At 44.0% G+C, this 18,093-nt stretch overlaps 1 long non-coding RNA gene across 1 annotated transcript in view; it reads left to right on the top strand.

Annotated features, from left to right (window-relative positions):
- The first annotated feature begins 292 nt into the window (after nucleotides 1–292).
- The window catches only part of LOC123830008, a 70,150-nt gene continuing 52,349 nt past the window's right edge, over nucleotides 293–18,093 (top strand). Inside the window, exon 1 of the long non-coding RNA XR_006787680.1 lies at nucleotides 293–341. This is a non-coding gene — a long non-coding RNA (uncharacterized LOC123830008). The remainder of the gene's footprint in view (nucleotides 342–18,093) is intronic.

Here is an 18,093-nt window from a genome sequence, read left to right as displayed (position 1 = left end):
GTGGGGGGTGGTGGATGGTGGGTAGTGGGTGGTGGTTGGAGGGAACAGTTGAGTCGCGATAGGGCTCAGCTGTGCCATTTCTTGGTACTGTCTCTGAGAGGACCTGTCTGCTGGCAGGTTGGAGTCTTTGTTCAGGATGTGGGAGCACCTGATGCTTTTTGTTCACAGCTGTGGGCTTTTGCAACTCTGGGACAACAGGAAAAGTCCTGTTGTATGCGCGCGCACTCACGCACGCACGCACGCGCACACACACGATGCTGTCCAGCCTTCTCCCATCCTTGTGGATTTAAAAGGGCAGAGGCCTACGGCGGGTGGAACAGTTTTTCAAAGGACTGTTTGGGGTGAGTTTTTTAAAGAGTTTATTGTTAGACTTCCGTAGGAAGTTGGTGGGGGGGTGCTGTTTGAGAAATTCACCCTAATAGTAGCTGGGGGGCATTCTTTGATCTGGAAAAGAATTGTGTAGTGTTATGCAAATATTGTCCAGCACAAATCCTCTCATGCCCCGCCCTCACCCAGCAGGATTACTCTTGGGCTCTAAGCAGCTCCTGTACCCAACCGGTGGAGCTTCTACTCGAAGAGGTGGAGAGGGAAGGGGGTGATTTTAAGAAGTGTTATTTGGGCCTATGCATCTTTTTCAGACTCTTTGAGAAACCAGAGTTATTTTTAAATTATTTTTTGGCATTGTTTGGAGAATGGGGCATTTGAAGTTAAGATTATGGGGGCTTCTGGTTATTGATAATGATGAAGTCTAGGGTAAATCCAGAGTTGCTGCATGAGGCAGGTGGTGAACACAATCACTGGAAGAGAGGAGGGGGGAGGTCCAGGAGCTGAGGGGCCAGGCTGTTGGAAGGATCATCTAGGCGGATACCAAATCACCACACTTCTAATTCTAATGGATAGTGCTGGAGAGGGTGACAGTGAATCAGGCCCTAGAATCTTTAAGGTATGTGAGGGAGTTGGCTTCACACAGTAGGGAACGGAGGGTGGTTTGGTCTTAGAGCTCAACTAAATTAAGATGTTCCTTAATATTGGTTGTGGGAGACTTCTTCAAGGTCACCCTTTAATTATTGACAGTATGCTTACATGCAAGGCCTTTTACTGGGTCCCCAAAGGAGGAGTAAGGCACATTATCCTCAGTGGCATTAACGTCTACTCAGAGAAAAAAATTGTAGCTATGTGAGGTAATGAATTTTTTAAATTTTCATCATTGTTTTATTAATGTTCAAGTACATTTGACTCCATTTTCGCACCACCACATTCCCTCCCCCACCCACCCCTACCTCCCACCCTCAAGCCTACCCCCCTTTGGCTTTGTCCATTGGTCCTTTATGCATGTTCATTGAGGTAATGGACATTAACTAAATCTATTGTGGTGATTATTTAGCAATATATACATATGTCAAATCATTATGTTGTACAAGTAAAACAAATACAATATTAAAAATCAGCTATATCTTAATGAAGCTGGAAAGAAATAAAGTCAACTCAGAGAGAGAAAGGAAATACACAAATGACTATAAATCAAGTAGACTATGGCAAATACCATTAAAGATAAAATCTTATTGGATGGAATTGAGGAAGGCCTCACAAAGGAGGTGATCTTTGGGTGGATCTTGGCTTGGATTTTATCTTCAGGGATGGGAAGAGGTTGTTTAAGCAGAGGAACAGTACTAGCAAAGGAATGGTAAAGGCTATTGTATACAGAGGAGGACCTCTCTCTATAGCGTGGTGTGTGTGCAGAGGGGAAGTAAAGGATAAGGCTGAAGTGACAGATTGGCCCCATATCATGGATCTTCTTGGTAATTTAAATGAAACAAAGATTCTACTCTTTCAATAAGGAATCCAACAGAGTCACAGTGGGATTTATAATACTTTGGTGCCTAAAGGGAGACAAAGAAATTCCAAAGCTCTTCTTCCACTTCACAGAGAAATCTGACAGAAATATTTGTTGCTTTACAGAAAGCATAATTGACAGTTTAAGTATTATCGCCAGAGTAACACATTATTAAACAAGATGACCAGAGTCGCAGACCTTCAGGTGTTATAGGTTCTGTTTTAGAGAACATAGCAATAAACTCTAATATCCAGGTGTCTGAAGAGATGTTTGTTTACAAATAATACCACCAAGGGCAGTTTTTTAAAAAAATTTTATGTCAATAGTTGTTCAAGTACAGTTTTTAGTTCTTTACTCCCATCCCATCCCACCCACCCATTTCTCCCCACCTCCCATTTCCACCCCCCTAGTTTTTGTCCATGTGTCTTTTATACTTGTTCCTGAAAACCCTTCCCCTTTTCCCCTGAAATTCCCTCCCCTCTCCCCTCTAGTCACTGTCAGCCTGTTCTTTATTTCAGTGTCTTTGGCTATATTTTGCTTGTTTGTTTGGTTGTTTAGGTTCCTTTAAAGGTGAGATCATACGGTATTTGTCTTTCACTGCCTGGCTTGTTTCGAAAGGACAGTTTTATAGTAACAGAAAACAAAACAGGATCATGGCCTTTCTCTCAAACCTCTGCACTGGCCAGGAGAGTGTGACAGATACTTGTGTAAATATTCCCAATTCTAATTTATGACACAGAACTGGCTTTGTGCCTCCCAATAGTGACTTTTTCTATACCGGAAGCGGGGAGAAGAGATGTTTTCTCTTTATCTGTCTGAGATTTTTCACCAGCAGTTTGGGCCGGCAGTTTTAAGCCTAAACATTACAATTCCAAAAAGTTTAAAATCTTAGAATATGAAAACAAAACAGAGAAGTTTAACAAATTAAATGTGAGGTAGATAATATTAAGTTGAATCATATGAAATTGCTGGTATTTGACCTTTATTGCCCAATTAAAATGGCAATTTCACTTGGTGCAATTCAATATCTACAGTTTTAGTCTTGAATGCCAGGTGAGAAATATGTAGTTCAGTAAACATTGGGGAGCCACTGTTTGGGGAAAATGCTATGGTTGAAGCTGTGGTTTATCAAAACTTAGCTAGCAGGAATGTGAAAGACGGATTGGACAGGGAGACCCATGGATTAAACCTTACTTTCATATCCATCATACTTGAAGTACACCCCTACATTTGCGTCCATAATATAAGTGGATTGACAACTTAAATTAGCATTAACTTTTAAAGTTAAAGATTGAGAGTTAAAATTTCTTCCCAATAATAGGCTCCTGGGTGGACTGTAAAAATGGGCTTTTATGCTCTAGTAGATCCAAATCTTGGTGGACTGGTCTACCAACTCAAACAAACAAACAAACAAACAAACAAACTCACTCATCTACCTACCTACAACAAGGGGGAAAGGAGGCATTTTCAAATCTATGGCTCTCTCTGCTTGCCTCCCATCCACACAGATCCCACACAGATTTATGCCTACCCAGTAATACTGTGAGTGGCATTTACCATTTTTAATACTTTTTTGAGAATATGGCAGACTAACAAAGGAATGAAATCCTGTGAGAATAAAATCACAGGGCTTTTGGGGCAGGCTTCCAGGTCACAGAAAAGGCTCAGCAGCAGGGATTTCTCTGATGTCATTGTTTCTCGAACTTTAGCGTGCATCAGAATCACTGGGGTCCTTATGAAAACCCAGAAGGCTGATGGTGGGGCAGGGGAGAGGATGGTGCTGAGAATATGCTGCTCTAATGAGTTCCCAGGTGAGGCAGATGCTTCTGGTATCTGGGACCACACTTTGAGAACCACTGCTCTACTTACTCTGTGGGGAAAGGTGCTCTGCCTCTGAAGGAAGAAAGAGAAGCCTGAAAGGTTTAAAAAATGAAACAGGATAAAATGCTTAGGTAACTGAAGTCATACAGATTGGTCTGCATGAGTCAGCTCTGAGGATTAGCATTTCTAAAAAGTTCTTAGTTGCTGCTGCTGCTGCTGCTGCTGCTAGGCCAAGAACCACCCTCACTAAGAACCACAGTCTGTGTGCCAATCACAGGGTGGCCCTCCAGGGTGAGCGCCCTATTTCCAAATTTAAACCTGAGCTAATTTTAGAGGAGCCCTGTCAAAAAATTGAGTCCTCTGGGCAGAATGCCAGTTGTCTTCTAGACTCAGTGCCCCCGCTTTTTTTTTTTTGTGAAATGGGTAAAACAATCACAACAATGACAATAACTAGAAGGAACCTGTGGGAGGGGGGAGCTGGGAGAGGAGAACAATTGGATCACCCAAGAATCTCTTGCTAGAGGCCCACTGGTTTCTAAGTCTCCAGATCTCCAAAGCTAAATATACATTCATGTGGATATTTTAAGCAATAGAGAAGCTATCAAAGGTGATGGTCTAGACACAGTGTTATTAGGCTTTGTTTTTAAGCCTGCTGGCTATGTTTGTTACAGTAAAACCTTTTGCAAGAGAACAACTACAATCACTACTCTTTGACCTGGACATTGTTAGAAACATGAGGGCCTGGGTTTTGTAAGAATCAACCTACCTTCTGGAATGCCATTTCCTTCATAAAAATACTGTGTGTGCTTTCTTTGCTATCCCTGGGGAAGGAGTGCCAATTTCACAATCCCCCACTCTAGTTAAAAATGATGTTATCAAATATCTACTTAATAAGTAACTATAAAATACCGCTTTGTTATATGAAGTGTGAGCTTTGAGGCATCAAGAACCTGTTTCTTACAAAAGCCAAAGAAGAGATGGTTATGGCAGAGAATGAGGGCTAGAGCGAATGGAGGTATAAAGGCACCTGTGTTTGATCACATCTTGAAATTACAGGGTTGTTGGGAAAATATTATCAAGTCCTCCTGAGAACCGGCAATATTCTAGTTGCTATACTTTTGTTTGTTTGTTTGTTTTTGAAGCAAAGTGTAAGTATAGTCATAAGGAAAGAATCTGGATCTTATTTTTTTCAATTCCCACAAGATGACTTTAGTGTGGTAGTCACTTATTGAGGTGATTAAGGAATTAAGCAATTCTGGAGGGAAGGTTTGCTTTACAATCAGTATCATGACCCAAGGATTCCATTTCTCCCTGCTGTAGTCCTAGTACCAAGGACCATGCCCCAAGCCCAAAATTATCCTTGACTAAATTAGGCTCCCTGGACAGCCCCCCATTTCCCATTGCAACCTGTCTATGGAGGATGGATTCCATTGCATAGAAATAAGTATGACTATATGAATGATAGTAACAAGTTTATCTTTTTAGTCATCAGTTATATTCATTTTCTCAGCCAATATTCCTCTGAAAGGTTGCCTTAAAAAAAGAACATCAGGCCCTGGCTGGTGTGGCTCAGTGGTTGAGTGCAAGCCTGCAAACCAACAGGTTGCAGGTTTGATTCCCAGGCAGGGCACACGCCTAGGTTGTGGGCCAGGTCCCCAGTTGTGGGAGTGCAAGAGGCAACTACACATTGATGTTTCTCTCCCTCTCTTTCTCCTTCCCTCCTCCTCTCTAAAAAAACAAATAAATAAAATCTTTATTTTTTTAAAAAAAGAACATCAGCCAGATGCCCTTTCTGGTCAAGATAAGGTCAAATCTGCTTCCTCTGGTCACGGGTAGAGAACCTTCCACTCAAACTTCCTATTGGAGGAGTCAAGGTCAATGTTACTGAGATTCTGTAACTAAGGTTGCCACATTTAGCCAATAAAAATACAGGGCACCCAATTAAGTAGAAATTTCAAGTAAATAATGAATAATTGTTAGTATAACTATGCCCCACATATTATTATTCAAATTTAAAGTGATTAAAATGAAATGAAATGTAAAATGCAATTCCCTGGTTGCACGAGCCATATCATCAAGCACCACATGTGCCTAGTGGCTACTGTATTGGACTGTAGAGATCAGTGCAAACTATAGAACATTTCTGTCACCAGAGAAAGTCTGTCAGACAGTGCTGCTTAGCACAAACCAGGAAGACGATTCTTCTATCACCCAGCTGACAACTTCACCTGCTACAGTAGTGGTTCTCACCATTTAACATCTTTCAGTTATTTATTCAGTTGTTTAATACAATGGTTCATTGGTTAAAGAGAGGAGGATTCAAGAATACTGATTTAGTGAATAGAATGAACCACTGAACTGTACACTTAAAAATGAGATGATACAAAAAATAGAATGAGCTAATGAGGAACATAGACATGGTTATTTTGAATTTTGACCTTAGACCTGTAAGGTACATTCATATTATCATTTCTTGTTACATCAGGATATTTCTAGTTCTTCAAAACAAAAGTTAAAAGGAGAAAAATTTTATCCAATTTGGCGTTTCCTTTATGAGAATAAAATGATCCAAACCCACAGTGTGTTATTTCTGGAGAAGTACTTGCAAATAGCAGCCAGAAAGTGCTCTGTCTCCTCTTTTAGAAACAAAACATGAAAATTATAATAATAAAGTAATTGATTTTTTTTAAGTGCAAAATTTAAGAATTCCAAATATCAGGTCATGGAAGCACTTTGGAGGCTTGAAACACATAGTTAAATTTCAATCTACATATTAATACCGCATTTGGAGACCAAATGCGGTATTAATATGTCATTTGAATTTGTAGATAAACCATGCTCTTTCTTGCATACTTAATTTAAAATAAATTAAGCAGCATGCATCACTTGTTAAATGGGGAAGAGTTAAACTTTCTCTTTCTATATTATGAATACTATTAAAGAATATATTAAAATGGAAATTATAAGACAATCTTTAATAGTATATTCATCTAAGTTCATTTTCTTAAATTTAAAATTGCTTCCCCTTATATGCCATACTAAAAGGAATTACACAATGATTTAGCATTTCTGTGGGGGTTGACGAGATTACAGCTTTCTGTGAATGCAGGTTATAAAGCATGGAGGCTGGCAGAGTGTGGGGTGGCTGCCCTGGAGAGAGGGTAGTGATAGGTCGGTGTGTATCTGAGTGTGTGTTTGTGTTAGTCAGGGCTCCTGTGGCACGCCATTTCTAGTGCATGTCATGGAAATCCAATTCAAGCCACTTTAAGCGAAAAGAGGGATTTATTGGCTCTGGAAACTGACATGTTCAGAGGTAGAACCTGTTGTAGGACCCTAAGATGTCAAATTACATCATAAGGGCTCTCTGCCACTCTCTGCTCTTAGCTCTGAGTTTCTGTGTTGGTCTCTTTATTTCCAGATATTCTTCCTTGTAGTGGGGGTAGAGAGCAAAGCTCACAACATCCCAGCTTAGTTAACCCCATAGAAAAGAGAGCTTCTCTAGTCTATCAGCTGCAGATAGATGGACAAACAGACAATAGGAAGGAAGCAAGAAAGGACAGGAGAGAGAGAGGGGGAGGGAGAGAGAGGGGGAGGGAGAGAGGGGGGAGAGAGGGGGGAGAGAGAGGGGGAGAGAGGGGGAGAGAGAGGGGGAGAGAGAGGGGGAGAGAGAGGGGGAGAGAGAGGGGGAGAGAGAGGGGGAGAGAGAGAGAGAGAGAGAGATCAGGGAAGAATCCCATTTAGCTCTACTTGGCTCATGTTCCCACCCCTACCTCCAGTGGCTGGGGAGATGGCATATTACGACTGGCCAGACCTTGATGACAAGCCAACTTTGTTGTTAGAGGGGAGAGAACCACACAAAAGAGGAGAAAGGCAGTTCTGCATGATAAAGGGGCTTCTGTTTACAGAAGTAGGAAGGTGGAGGTGCTGGACAGAGACAAGCTACAGACAATGGCTCCTGTGTACCTTTGTGTAACACAGATAGATGTCTTCAAGGCCTCCAGATGATAACTTGGAAAATAAGTTGAGCTCCTGAGCTGGAGATTTTCCATTTGCCCCTGTGTTGAGTCCAACCAGTGGGGTCTCTGGCAGGAGACTGGAGACTGGAAGAGGGTAGTTGGACTATTTGTTCCCCCAGATCACCCTCTGCCCGGCTGGGTAGCACAGCAGCTGTTTTCTCCTAGGAAAGGCCAGGGCTACCACTAGCTTTGGTGACTGCTCCCACCCCATGCCTCTTCAGGCCTGGGTGTGAGGGGGCTTCCTCTGCCGCTTGCCCTGGGGCACCTCACTACCCCTTGCTGATTTCCTGAAACCTTGCTCTCATTTTGCACATCTCCATTAAATGATCACCAGTTCTGTCACAGGTGTGCATAGGTGTGCACAGGTAACCAGGTTCTTAGTGATCGAGGACAAAGAATTGAACCGAACACACAAAGTTTACAGCATAAAGAAAGAGGGGAGGTTTATTAAGTGATAGTACACACCACAGGACACAGGGAGTGAGCCAGCTCTGAGCAGAGGAAAAAAAAAGGGCACGTGGGCTGGGGGGATTCTATTCTTATAGAGGCAGAAGCCCCCCTGCTAGTCTTTGGCGGGCTTTTTCCTGCGCAGGTACAAGGAGTTGGATTTCAAAGCTACTGCGCATGCGTGGTTTCCCATGACTTTCTTGATTGGCTACTGGAGAAGGGAGTCCCACAATGTTATTTCATTATAATGATATTATAATGAATCAGGGGGTAGCACGCAGGCGCATTCTATGATTCAGAGTTGTCCCAGAAAACAGGAACAACCCGTCTTAGGGGGTCTTTGTCATGTATAGGTGTTTTCTACCTCAGCCCTGCGGGGCCTTGGGAGCTTCCTTCCTGACTACCTCCTGCCTCAACTTCCCCCTGAGAGACATGGTTCTCAAAAATCTTTTTGGGGTTGTTGAAGGATGAAGATCCGTCTTCCATAGCTGCTTCAGGCTTAGATTGGACAGTAGACCCTGCCTATTGAGAACCACGGAACTCTCGCCCTATTCTATCTAGGGGTTGAAGAGGAATTCCTGAGGCCACCGCAGATGCTGTATGTTGGTCAGCTTCAACATCGTTCTCAGGGATTGGTTGGAAACCTTGGAGCGTCATCAGTTTGACGTGGAACTGCTTAAGTCTAGAAGAAACAAATTTAACAAGTAGATTAAATAAGCAAGGTCCTAAAAGTAGTAAAACCAGCAGTGTTATTAAGGGCCCTAAGAAGGGTAATAACCATGTTAAGCCAGGGAACCAGGAGGTCAGGGCTTCCTTAATCCCTTGGCCCTGTTGATTATACTTATGTAGCCATTCTGCCTGTTCATAAATTTTCTTTATGTTAGTTTCGATCATTCCAGAGTTATTTACATAGGTGCAGCAGGTTTTATTGATAACAGCACATACCCCTCCTTGTTCTGCTAGAAGATAGTCAAGGGCAAGGCGGTTATCCATGACTACATTTGCCAATGAGTCTACTGATCTTGAGAGTCCAGCTAGAGTACCAGCAGTATCTTTGGAGATTTCTTCTATAATCTTAGTGAGTTCCCTTAGAGTGGCCTCATGATAGGCGAAGCCTCCCCAGGGGGCTGCAGCGGCTATAGTGGCAGCAGCTCCAGCCACTACTAGACCAAAAGCTCGTTTTTTTCTGCTGAGAGATGGACTCCCAGGACCCATAGTTATATTTATAATGGTAAGGTCTTGGGGTGCCAAGGTCCCTAAGGTACAGTCACCCCCATGTTTAGAGTTGCTGAGATGAGTATAAGCAATAGCTTCTTGAAGTTCTGAATGATCCGTTAGCCAGTTATTGGGAGTCCCACATAGCCAGACGAGCCCCGGGGGTGCTGCAATAACTGTGGCATTAGTGGAGTTATATTTGTTAAGGAGGGCATATGGCAAGGGGGAAAGGCAGTCCTTAAAAGGGCCTAAGTTATTTCCTTGATCTTTCCCCCTGCAGGAGGTGGTAGAAATTTTGCTAATACTCCTTGAAGAGATTGGTTTAATTTCCAAGTAACACATTTAGAAGTATCGTTTGTATCTGCATTGTGAGTTTTGTCAAAGCAACAATGGGTACTATTAGGAATACAGTTAGAATCATAATTCGGGTAGCATACTATATGTGACCAATTTAAAGGTTTGAAAATTTCTTCCTCAGAAAGATTCTCTAGAAAGCTGGAACTTGAAAGAGAAGCCAGGGCTTTAAATGGGTCAATGGCCCTTGTATGAGTATTATTATAACATGGGGTACATCCCATCGTACTGTTGCACTTAAGAGAGGTGCTGGAGTAGTTAAATGGCTTTAATTCTAGTGGGGTCATACGGAAACACAAAGGAGGATTTCTCTCCCATGTGACTCTTAAAGAAAAAGGGGAACGCGTGTAATTGGCAGAGGAATTCAAAGCACTGATTAAAGGATTCATTAGCTATTGGGTAGGCTTTTATATGAGTATTATATCTGGAAGGAGTTTCCGGGTTAGGATGACATATCCAACATTGGGCCAGGTTTTCTCCTGCTGCTAAGGTTCGAGAAGCATTCACTAGAAAATTTTCATCCCATTCCGTTACACAGGGTGCAGGCGAGTAGAGAATGGTTAATAGAAACAACAAAGACATTTTCATTTTAGACAATCCACCCAGATACAATTCCACCCAGAAGGAAGTGAGCAAGCCTTTATATGAAGCAGAGGACCAGTACGAATAGGAAGTTTTCAAGAAGTGCAACTATCCAGAAACAATGGTGATCTTAGTGCACTGTTATTGGTTATTACTTATCTTTTTAGGGCTTCCTCCTTTTGAACAGGAACCTGAGGTCCTCCAGTGGCTCGCAGGTATAGTCTGGGCTTTGGGTCTCCAGCCGGTCCTGAGTCAGATTGGGATCCGTGGGGGCTAGTTTTACCCTGGAAATATGAACCCAACTATCGACCCCCTAAGAGTTTCACAGCCATAGGGGGTACTCAGGGCTACCTGGTAAGGCCCTTTCCATTTAGGGTTGAGTTGGTCTGCTGGTGATCCCTCCTTCCAGGTTTTAAGGAGTACCCAGTCTCCCGGAGATATGGCAGTTTGAAAATTCCCTTTTGGGGCTGGTAAAACTTTATTTCCATATTCCTGTAAAGCTTTCTGCACTTGTCCTAAGTTTATTATATACTTAATTGCTTGATGGGTTTCTGTATCAAATATTAGATCTAGAGTCAAAAAGGGCCGGGCGTACAACATTTCAAATGGACTGAGTTTAGTATTGGCCTTAGGGGAGCCCCCTAATTCTCATGAGGGCTATAGGCAGTAACTTAGCCCAGTTTTCAGAAGTCTCTTGACAAAGTTTTGCTAATGTCCTTTTTAAAGTTTGATTTGCTCGTTCTACCTTTCCAGAGGACTGTGGTCTCCAAGCAGAATGAAGATAATATTTTATGCCTAGAGCTTCAGAAACTGCTTGAGTGATTTTAGAAGTGAAGGATGGCCCATTATCACTTTGTAGGGACCGTGGAAGACCAAACCTAGGTATTATTTCCTTTAAGAGAGCCTTTACTACTTCTGTGGCCTTCTCTGTCCTTGTCGGAAAGGCCTCAATCCATCCAGTAAAGGTATCTACCAGGACTAGTAAGTATTTGTATCCTTTACAAGGAGGCATTTTGGTAAAATCAATCTGCCAGTCCTCTCCAGGATAAGTCCCTCTTCGCTGAATAGGTTCTATCAGCGGGGGCAGGGATGGCTTTTGCCCAGGGTTGTTATAGGCACAAAGAGTACAAGCCTGGCAAATATTCTTTATGGTAGTAGCTATTCCCCTACCTATGAATAATTTGTTAACCATTGCCATTGTAGCATCCCTCCCAATGTGGAAGGAGTCATGCAAAGCTTTTAAGAACTTCCACTGGGAGGCTTGAGGAAGGAAGAGCCTCTGGCCAATATATATCCAGGGTCCTTCATGGACACCTCCTTGCTCCAAAGCCCAAGATATTTCCTCAGATGTATAGTTGGGCTTGATATCTGAGACATTTACAGGGGGGGATAAAGCCATTTGTCTATCAGTCCCTAGCGCTGCTTTCTTTGCTTCTTGGTCTGCTCTCCTATTTCCCTGAGAGATATGGGACATATCCTTTTGGTGGCCTTTGCAATGCATAACTGCCACTTGCTTAGGGAGCCTAACTGCTTCCAATAAATTTAAAATTTCTGGTCCATGTTTAATAGGGGAATTCTTAGCGGTGAGGAGCCCTCTTTCTTTCCATATGGCAGCATGAGCATGCAGAACAAGGAAGGCATATTTGGAGTCTGTATAAATATTGACCCTTCTTCCTTGTCCTAGAATGAGAGCTCGGGTGAGGGCTATAATTTCAGCCTTTTGGGCCGAGGTTGAGGGTGGAAGGGGTTGTGCCTCAATGGTGTTATATAAACTAACTACTGCATATCCTGCTTTTCGCTGCCCATTCTGTACAAAGCTGCTCCCATCAGTGAACCACTCGTCATCAGGGTTTTCTAAGGGCTGGTCTAATAAGTCAGTCCTGCTCGATTGAGTAAGACTAATAACGTCTGAGCAGGAATGGATCAAATCTGGGGATGATTCTGTAGGCATTAAGGAGGCTGGATTTAGGGTGTTACAGGTCTTTATAGTTACTTCAGGATTGTCTAGAAGAAGGGCTTGATATTTGGTCAGTCTATTTCCTGTTAGCCAGAGGTGCCCTTTCATTTCTAACACCCCTTGTACCTGATGTGGAGTTAAGACTTCTAACTTCTGCCCGAGAGTTAGTTTACTAGCTTCCTCGGTTAGCATGGCTGTGGCTGCAACTGCTCTTAGACATGGAGGCCACCCAGCTGCTACAGTGTCCAGTTTTTTTGAGAAATATGCAACTGGTTGAGGCTCATTCCCTAGTCGTTGGACTAAGACCCCTAAAGCTATCCCTTGCTTCTCTGCTATGTATAGAGAGAAAGGCTTGTTTAAGTTGGGGATGCCCAAGGCTGGGGCTTCGACTAGAGCCTGCTTGATTTTATTAAAAGCCTGATCACATTCTTTTTTCCCATATAATGGGTTCAGTGTCTGGCCCCTTAGTAGCTTCATACAGAGGTTTGGCGATTAGCCCAAAGTTGGGGATCCAAATCCTACAGAATCCTGCCATTCCTAAAAAGGAGCGAAGCTGCTGTTTAGTAGCAGGTGGAGTTAATTCAGTAATGGCTTTAATTCTCTCCTGTGATAATTGCCTACATCCAGGAGTCAAAATATACCCTAAGTAATTTACTTTTTGTTTGGTAATCTGAGCCTTTTTCTTTGATACCCGATATCCTCTTTCAGCTAGGAAATTCAGAGTCTGGATGGTATTTTGATCAGAAGCCTCCTTGGAGGGGCTGCAGATTAGTATATCATCTACGTATTGTAAAATGGCCCCTCCTTGTAGCTGTAAATCTCTAAGATCCTTTTCTAATACCCTAGCAAAGAGATGGGGACTGTCCCTAAACCCTTGTGGCAATACAGTCCAAGTATATTGCTGATGTATCATTGTCTTTGGATCAGTCCACTCAAAAGCAAATAAATACTGAGAGTCAGGATGCAAAGGGATGCAGAAGAAGGCATCTTTTAGATCTAATACTGAATACCACTGAGCATCATCTGGTATCTGCGAGAGCAAGGTGTAAGGGTTAGCTACTATTGGATGTAAAGGGACTACTGCTTCATTGACTAACCTTAGGTCCTGGACTAGCCTGTATTCTCCTGTAGGTTTCATCACTGGTAAGATGGGAGTGTTGCAAGGAGACTGACAAGGGACTATGAGCCCATGTTGTATAAATTTAGTTATGATGGGCTGTAACCCCTCCAAAGCTTCTTGTTTAATAGGATACTGCTTCCTGTGAGGGTAATCTGACCTGGGTTTTAACTGGATTTTAACCGGTAATGCAGTCTTTGCTCTTCCAGGAACCCCTGACTCCCAAACTAGTGGGTTTACTGCATCCAGAACTGAACTTGGGATTTCTTCCTGATTTCGAACACTACTGATTATCATCACCTTACTTAACTCAAATGGCACTTCAGGGAACAACAAGATGGTTCCCATCCGAGCTAAAAGGTCCCGGCCTAACAGAGGAATAGGGCACTGAGGAACAATTAAAAAGGAGTGTTTGAATATTCGACTCTCAAATTGGCAAGTGATAGGGAATGTATAAAAAATATGCCTTAGGATTTCCTTCGACCCCCATTACCTTAACTGATTTGGAGGAAAGAGGTCCAGAGTAAGAGTTAAGGACAGAGTAAGTGGCCCCTGTATCAACAAGAAAGTCGATTTTCTTACCTGCCACATCTAGAGTTACCCGGGGCTCCTCGGTAGAGATGGGAATATGAGTATTCCCTGGGGCCGACCTGTTCCCCGGGCACCTTCAGTCCTCAAGAGTAGCCATGGCCTTGGGAGATGACCCCTTTCCACTATGGGAACGGGGGGCAGTCTACCTTCCAGTGCCAGGGATCAGAACTGAAGTTCTTGCATAGAGGACAGGGCCTCGGAGGTGGCTGAGTGCAGTTCTTTGACCAGTGTCCAGGGCGCTTGCACTTATAACAGGTCTGATCCTTTTGCCCCTGATTCCTTTGAGGCCTCCCCGAGCTCCCCCTGATGGGGCTGGTTTCCGCCAATGGCACTACTAAAGGCTAGTGCAAGGAGCTCTGCTTGCCTCTCCCTTTCCTTCTTTCCCTGTTTTCTTTCCTCCAAATCCCTATTGTTAAAGACTGAAAAGGCTGTATCCATGAGCTGATCTAAGGGGGTCTGCGGGCCCATTTGTAATTTCTGAAGCTTCCTGCGAATATCAGGGGCAGATTGAATTATAAAATGCTGCCCTATCAAGATTCGACCCTCCGGGGATGAAGGGTCCAAGTTTGTATATTTTTGGAAGGCTTCTACTAGTCTGTTTCTGAAGAGAGCTGGGTTTTCTTCCTTGCCCTGAAAGATTTCCCTAACCTTTTCATAATTCACAGGTTTCTTGATGCAGTTTCTCATTCCTGCCAGTAAGCAATCTATCATTGCATCCCTACTCCGGATCCCTGCCTGAGTATTGTACTCCCAGTTAGGTTCCTGGTCCGGGACAGCTTGGGCAGCTGGCTGGTTAGTGCCAGGGTTCTGGGTATGCAGCTGATCTGCATACTTACGAGCCTCCTCCCAGATCCGCTGTTTCTCGTCTGGGGAACAGCAGGTGGTCAGAATTATGTACAAATCCCTCCACGACATACTAAATGCTAGAGTAAGAGTCTGGAAATTACTAGTGAAACGTGAAGGGTCCTCTGAAAAACTCCCTAGCCTGTCTTTACATTGTTGTAAATCAGTTATAGAGAATGGCACTTGTACCCTTATAGCACCTTCAGGGCCTGCTACCTCCCTCAAGGGTAGGAGTGCAGAGGTGGTAGGGAGATAAGAAGCGCCACTTCTAGTATGTCCTGCAGGGCTGGGTTTTTCCTCAGCTGGTGGCTTTAGGTTATCCATAGCATAAGGTGGTGGAGAGGTCGCTCCCTCTAAGGTAGGGGCAGAGACTTCAGAACTCTGGGGTTCCCTTAATCTCCCTTGAGAGACAGGTGGGGAGCTAAGGAGGGTATCTTCTAATTGATCAACACTTGGGCCTGTAGGTTTTGTCAGGGTGGGGCTGGAGCAAAACGAGGGATCTCGGTACAGAGCCATAAACGCCTGCACGTAAGGAACTTCAGACCATTTGCCTTCCCTCCAGCAGAATAGATCTAGCTGTAGGATAGTATTATAATTTGTGCTCCCATTCTCAGGCTATATCTCTCCACCCCCTAATTTATACTGGGGCCAAACAGTGTTACAAAAGAAAACTAATCTCTTCTTTTTTAAATTTTTTTGGGGTCAAATTTATCCCAGTTGCTAAGAATGCAACCCAATGGTGATTTGGAAGGGATGGAAGATGTAGTTCCCATCTCGACTGCGGTGATCCTAAGAGAGAAGGAAAAGAAACAAAGATACTCCTTTGCAGACTAGAGGCGTCCCTCTCTTTGCTGCCCTTAGGAGATTCCTAGTGGGCCATGGGCGTCCCCTGGGATCCCACCGAACTGCCAGACGTCTCTGGCGAAAGAGATTCTAGTGAGAAAGATACTCCCTTGCAATCGAGAGGCGTCCCCCCTTTTTCTTGCCTCAGGAGCTTCCTAGTGGGCCACAGGGCGTCCCCTGGGATCCCACCGAACTACCAGACGTCTCTGGCGAAAGAAATCCTAGTGAGTGTCGGCCGACAGAAATCGAAAAGACTTGAGAGAATCACCACAGTCTACTTTTGTCTCTAACTATTGGGAAGGAACCAGTCCTGCATTCTTGAGCAATTGCCTATAATCCTGAAAATCCCAGACTCTACCCTTGTGGCCCTAGTACATTTCCATTTCTGTATTCTTCATCTACGGGGACCCTCATTTTCCTGTAAGCTTTAAGATCTGGGGCAAAGGAAGTGCCTTACTAGAAAAAATAATTTCTGGCCCTGTAAACCATTAAGAGGAGCACCAAGATGACCTTATTATAAAATGACTCCTTTCCAGATCACAAAGAAGACCCTTAAATATTCTATGTAATTTTCCAGAGCTTTAAGAAATTGTACCTGCGTCTGAAATCTCCCAGAAGGGACCTCAAGCCATGTCTAAAACAACACCCTTCATACTGGAGGCGTATCTCATGGAGGGACAATGAACTGAGAGGGGAAATTAAAATACCCTTATAGAAACAAGTAAACCACCTTAGAATTCCAATATTCAATTAATTAGGTAAAAGTGGCTCTATGCAGCCATTCTAATAACCAGCGACCAGCAGGTACCTGTTGTGCAGTTCTGAGCGATGTTGCTGCTTACAATGATAGTATACACGTGGCAAAGATGGGAGTGGCTCATTCCTGCAACTGTACTTAGCGCTAGCCTAACAATGACCCCAAGGTAGATATCTTAGTACAAAGACAGCAGGAACCCTTCATACATAAAAGGCAAGTGGGGTGTGAGTGAAGGTATAAAGGTCAGAAGTCAGTTGGGGAGGAAAAGCATAAAAGACTGTCCGTGGGCCTGATGAAAAGACTGCAAAAGGAAGTCACAGTGCAGGTGAGGTGGTGACTGATATCCCGCTTGGAAGGTCCGACTATGCCTACTGGGGGAGTGGCCGCGGGGTGGGGCAGTGTTTTGTGCTTTCCACAGTGTGCCTGACCGTTGTGCGGACATTTTCTTGTACCTGGCGGGGACTAAGGCTAACCCCGTTCCGCATCCAAGTTATCCTATCACAGGAGTCTTCAAGCGGCGGGCGCCCTTGTGGCTTTTAACTGCCCGACCTGTGCCCGCAAATTAGCGGCCGACCTTCCGTCACGGAACATCAGAGTCACCGAAACAGAATAGGTGATAATGGAAAAGGGCATCCCGGGTGTCAGAGCAGCAAAGGGGGCTTACCACTCCGGTGTCTTCTCCTGGCTGGCTCGCCAAAAACTGTCACAGGTGTGCATAGGTGTGCACAGGTAACCAGGTTCTTAGTGATCGAGGACAAAGAATTGAACCGAACACACAAAGTTTATAGCATAAAGAAAGAGGGGAGGTTTATTAAGTGATAGTACACACCACAGGACACAGGAGTGAGCCAGCTCTGAGCAGAGGAAAAAAAAAGGGCACGTGGGCTGGGGGGATTCTATTCTTATAGAGGCAGAAGCCCCCTGCTAGTCTTTGGCGGGCTTTTTCCTGCGCAGGTACAAGGAGTTGGATTTCAAAGCTACTGCGCATGCGTGGTTTCCCATGACTTTCTTGATTGGCTACTGGAGAAGGGAGTCCCACAATGTTATTTCATTATAATGATATTATAATGAATCAGGGGTAGCACGCAGGCGCATTCTATGATTCAGAGTTGTCCCAGAAAACAGGAACAACCCGTCTTAGGGGGTCTTTGTCATGTATAGGTGTTTTCTACCTCAGCCCTGCGGGGCCTTGGGAGCTTCCTTCCTGACTACCTCCTGCCTCAGTTCCACTAAAAAAAAAAAATAAGATTTTACTTATTTTAGAGAGAGGGGAAGGGGGGGAGAAGGGGGAGGAGAGAAACATCAATGTGTGGTTGCCTCTCATGCGGCCCCAACTGGGGACCTGGTTCTCAACCCAGGCATGTGCCCTGACTGGGAATCGAACTGGTGACCCTGTGGTTCACAGGCCAGTGCTCAGTCCACTGAGCCACACTAGGCCGAGCCAGTTCTGCTTTTGAGTGGGCTGTGTCGTTACTGCAGGGACCTGCCTGATACACTGCCCATCCTCCACACCATGGCAATTCCAGTCCTCCTGGATTCTCCTTCTAAATACTGGGTGAGGCAAAAGTAGGATGCCAATTGAGAGTATGCAAAACACAGAGTTTATTCTTGTATGATTATTTATTAGTTATTATAGTATTCATTTGTATTACAACTGTAAACCTACTTTTGCTCCGTCCTATATTTCTGAAAGACCCCTCTGCCAAAGGTCTACGT

Source organism: Phyllostomus hastatus, unplaced genomic scaffold (genome assembly GCF_019186645.2).
Source record: "Phyllostomus hastatus isolate PE091 unplaced genomic scaffold, TTU_PhHast_1.1 phas_scaffold_12, whole genome shotgun sequence".
Lineage (NCBI taxonomy): Eukaryota > Metazoa > Chordata > Mammalia > Chiroptera > Phyllostomidae > Phyllostomus > Phyllostomus hastatus.
This window is presented reverse-complemented; position numbering and strand designations above follow the sequence as displayed.